Source organism: Labrus bergylta, chromosome 3 (assembly GCF_963930695.1).
Source record: "Labrus bergylta chromosome 3, fLabBer1.1, whole genome shotgun sequence".
Classification (NCBI taxonomy): Eukaryota; Metazoa; Chordata; class Actinopteri; order Labriformes; family Labridae; genus Labrus; species Labrus bergylta.
This window is the reverse complement of record NC_089197.1, coordinates 20,603,084-20,608,578: the sequence shown is the minus strand read 5'-3', so window position 1 is coordinate 20,608,578 and position 5,495 is coordinate 20,603,084.

Genomic DNA, 5,495 nt, shown 5'->3' with positions numbered 1-5,495 from the left:
CATAGTGAGTTTTTTCTCTTGGACCAAAACCAAAGTTGTGAAAGGAGGTAAACCCATGTGTTGATATGTACAGTTATTATGTCTCCTTAAAAAAACTGCAACGCTATAAAAAGCCTTGCAAGAGAAAATATATTTGAAGTCCTTCTTTCAAACATGATGCAACAAAACACGTTTTATTACATTTTGCAGGTTCTGATGGAATTAGAAATGCTGTTTAAAATGAACGAAATAAGATTTTATTTGGAATAAAAGAATGCTTCTCCAAACTGTGTTGTTGTGGGCGTGCAGGTGTCATCAAAAGGAGCGAGTTAAACTGATCAGCTCTCTGGGATTCATGCTTCACTAATTGCCATCTGATTATAAGGGTGAATTGGCCTGGAAATGAAATGCAACAGCAAATAAACTAGAGAAAATGAATGCTCATTGAATCTGAGCTAAACTCATCAGCAGCAGTGACAGAGGTGAAGAGCTGTATCAAACAGTCCTTTTCTTAGAAGACTGTTTATCTGATGAGGTTTTATCTAATACACACACCAACAGGCGACAATAAACTAAGTCTGATCAAGCTGTCAAATATCTAGCTGATCCTAAAAATTACAATTCAAACCAATGATGATGTTTATTATTTAATGATGTGTGAAAAAAGTTATCATTTCATTTTGAAAAGAAAATTTTGACCAGTAATATATACATATCACTTATCTATATATATTCATATACATGGGTAATTATATCCCATTAAGACTATCAGGTAATCTAACTATTTTCTGCATGAACTATTTTTTTTATTTAAGTCAGACCACCCTATGTGAGTCCTTGTTTACTTCCCATGTAATTGCTCTAACTATAGGGTAAGAGAATTTAAGATTATTTTCTGCAAACAACATGAAGTCCACATAATGATTAGGCAGCACGATATCTACCAGTTTTTTTCCTGATGACATCAGGATATTCTACAGATTAGACATTTTGGACTGAGAAGAAAAATGTGTAAGGATGCAAGGCAACAAGTATACTCTGCATTCTTTGGGACAATTTTCAGTTTTATTTTTCTACTGGAAAAAAACTCTGACAAGCTGCTTTATGTTGTGCTATTTGTTTGTCAGTGCGATTATTAGAGAAAAATCCAGTTTTCATAAAAAGGGTGTGTCGTAGGCCATGGAAGAAACTGTTGTTGTTTTTTTATCAAATCAGGATCCAACTCACATACAATAAATTATTTTTGCTAAATTCAGTCCTACTTTTAAAATATATCCTGACACATATAACGTTGAGTGAGGAAGAAGAAAATAAATAGACATGACATGTATTCAAATCACCAGTTGTTTTTTTTTACTTTATTTTTTGTAACAAGATGTATACCATCCAGTGTGGTCAGGGTCTCAATCTAACCTTTAATTTCACTCTGGTGCAATGACATCACATGAAACCAGACCTTGAATGTGACATGCAAGACCCTGAAAACCAGAAAGACACACAGTTTGTCATCTGACATCACTTGCTTTGATATAATGTGATGCCCTTCTCTCGGTGTGAGTAAAGCAGGCATCAGAGATCAAATAACTGCTTGAGGATTAGACCAAGTCTGTGATAAAACACAATTTGAACATCTTGCCTTCAGCATAAATCTCAATAAATCTTATATACCTTGCATTTATTGTAGGTTTGATTCAAAAGCTCTTAGCGATACAACTTATCCAAAAGGAGCAAGAACGGTGAAACTGTTAGTTTACAAAGGCCACAGAAATAACTCGGAATAAACAGCGGGCTCAATGTGTTAATAGAAAAAACATTTCATTATAGTTAAAAATAATAATAATTTTCCAACCTCTGCTTCACTATGTGTTTATATCTAACACTCAGCTTTGGCCTAAGGAGGTAAACTTCAGATTTTTAACATGTGCAACATTATATAGACTTTTCTCTGGCAGGACATAGAGCAGCAATATAATTCACTAACGTATAAATCATGAACACAAAGAACATTAATTAGAAATTCATTAAAAATTCAGACTCAGCGGCAGGTGTGCAAATAAAGGATTAGGTAGACATCAATTATAGCACATAAGAGAACATTTTAATTGCAATTCCTAGATTGATTTACAGAGGGAAACAATCAGGCTCCATGCAATACGGCTGATTGCTCATTTTCCGGAAAATAATGAGGGAAAACACCTCACCAGGTAACACTGTTCCCAGCTGTACACACACACCGACACACGCACACATACACACAACATTGATTCAGAGTTGTGTGTGTTGGTCTTGCCTCTGTTTTCATGCACATACATGCACAGCAACATGTAGGATTATATAATGATTGCTCACAAAGACATTTTTTAATTCTAACACTGCAATAAAACACATGCACAAGAAGAATGAGCAAGACACAAGCACACATGCACACACAAATACAGAAACACTCGGCCAGAATCACAAACACACACAGGCATGCCTACACACATAAATACACACGCACTGCAGCTTGGCATTCCCATCTGCTTGTGTTGGTGGAGAAGTTCTTAAGCACCAAATGCTGTGCTGTTATGACTCAAGTTTGTGAATTCTCCAACCTCCTCTGTGTTCCTGATTACTGCATTATGGCATCTGCTTAATTAGCTTGGCTTGTGTCATATGTTGCACACGGGGGGGTGTTAAAAAGTGCCCTTCCCTCTTGCTCATTATCTGCCTCGATTCATGTGATGTATAATCTCTCCTGACAGACATTCATATTGACATAGGGACAGCTGTCAGCAGAGCATGGTCATAAAGGATGCACAAAGTATAAAAACCTCAAGAAAGGCAGATAGTGAAACTAGAGATTCTGTGTTTCCTCCTGGATCCCTGAGCACTGCAAAACTTCTCGTTATACTGAATTTAATTTTATGGATGAGGGTTTTTTGGAAGAAGAAACCGATAGTTAGCCATGCATTTTGATTACTTCAGGTAATATAAAAAGTAACCTCCTGCCAGTGTGTTTTCTAAATTGGGGTGGTGTCTAACTCTTGGCGAGGAATCAATCTCATTACTGCCATGTGGGAAATTCTAATCATTATCAGCCTAACAGCTCTGGACAATCATCTCATTACCACAAAACAGTACTTTCTTAATGGAACAGAGTGGATGTAGATCAGAAATGTCCCTCCTTTACAAATCATAGACTCTATGCTACCTTAGTTCAAAAAGAAGGATGATATCGTTACAATATGGCTACAATGTTCCTCACTATTGTTGTTTTACCAAGTGATCTTTACTGAGAAGATTGATAATGAGCAGCAACTTCTTGTAACATTTAATGTCTATTCGAAAAAAATATATGCAATATTTGCCCAAGGCAACCACAAAGTATTTCTAAAATAAGAATAAAATCACAGTTATGGCACATAAGCAATGGTATATATTAGGGCTGTCAAATGATGAAGGTCACTAAACTTCATAGTTAATCTTGATGAATCGCATTTTAATGGCATGTTTGAAATTACATAATTTTGCAATTAGAAATAAAAATTGTTGGGCTTTTATTTTGAATTTCTTGACTGTCTTCAGCTGAGAGTACTTTACTTGCTGTTTAAGTTCAACCCCGCTTTCATATTGAAATTAAGTAAGCACCTTGTAGATGGAAGGTTACGACATTAATGTAACGACAGAAAAAGGAACTTGTTAAAGATAAAAAAAACTAAATGTAAATATCTAACTGGAACGGTAAAAAATTAAAATGTTTGATGTCATAAGGTGGATATTACTTTTGACTCGTCAACTGAGCTGTCTGAGAGTTTACGCAAAGTGAAAAGAGCCATTCAAAGACGAAGCGTTGTCGTAATTTTCCTTCACTGTGACTACAGGGAGACACTGTGGAGGCTTATCCACAGTGCGTCCAACGGGGATAAATAACATGCGATTAATCGATATTTAAAAATGTAATGCATTCTTTCCATTAATCAACACATTTTATCCCAATTAACTAGTTAATGCTGACAGCTGACTTTGTACTTTCCCTTAACTCTGACAGAAGAAGCAAATTAAAACCTTTTCAAATGTGTTCAATAGAAACATAACTCATTGACTCTGGGTAATAAAAGTTGTTTAATCTATTTTTAGCAAATATTAACCAAAACATTGTATTGTTTTTGTTTACAAAGTGCATATATTAGTACTAAGTTTAAGAATCTACAGACATGTCTGGTTCACAGAGTGTACATGCTAACAGTTTTATGACAACTTGTTTGCAATGATGATGCTAGCATGTTCATGTTTATCGAGTGTAACCTGACCTCAGTAGAATTACACTCTATATGAGTCTAAATATAAACAGTGCCGATTGAGACATGAGTGAATTAGACCAATTTCATTTTTTAAACTAGGTTGGAAACATGTTAATTTCTGCTGTAAAAACTGGCTTTTTTTGAATGGGTGTGTATGTGACTTCTAGTGCTTTGCGGCTTTAGCCTCTAACCTGCGCTCAACAAACTGTAAGTTTTTGCATTCCTGCATCAGCTTAATTTTTCCACACCAGAGGTTGCTGCTTGGTTGTAGCAGCATGCAAACGTTGGCTCATATTTCTAGATACAAAGTACAGCCTAGTATGACTGGAGTCAATACTCTTTCAGACCACAAATCAAAGAATGAAACAAACATTTCTTTTAGCACAGATGATGATAAAAACAGACGACTTCTGAAAACTTCCTTCTGGTAATACAACCACCCTCTGGCGATAATGAAAGCACCAAATTTTACCCCAAAGAATCCGATACTTAGTTGAAAAAACGAGACCAAAAAATGTACCTTGTGGTGACGTTGCAGAAAGTGAGAGGTCTAGCAAATTCAACATTTTACATCATCTGGAAACCACGAATATCTAAGAAATTAATACCAATCAATCTTGATTTATATTAAAGCTTGCATGAAAACACTGACTAGTGACACCACATGAAAAAGAAGGTGCTCGGGAGTCTTTGACAATCCGAACTAATCGGGGTTAACCAACATCAAGTGGATTCTTCCTCTGTGAAACATAATTGTCTTGATCAACTCTAAAAGCAATCCATCACAATGTTGAGATATTTCAGGATGGATCAGAGTGGTGGATGGACAGTTGGATAGGATATGTTCAGAAACAGTCAGTACGATATTGTATATGTTGTGTGTATATGTGGGATTCCTCCTCTTCCCATTTGAAAACCAAAAAGGAGCAGACCACAGGTAAAGTGATCCAACAAGAGGTAATGATGGTGACAATGAGGTAGATGTAATTTTGTGTCTGTGTGCATTGTGTTCATTATATAACAATTTGAATGAATAATCTGTGTTCTCTTCTCACTAGCCATTATGCCGTCCTTCAAACAGACAGCTGTGACCTTACAGCCGCAGAGACAAAGCTTCAGCATTTGTTTTAAAATGTGGTGAACACAGTCATCTTAAATAAATGGAAATATGAGCAGAAATGGAAACCATGGTCAAGTGACTATTATCCCCCTTGAAACTAAACTGAATTTCAC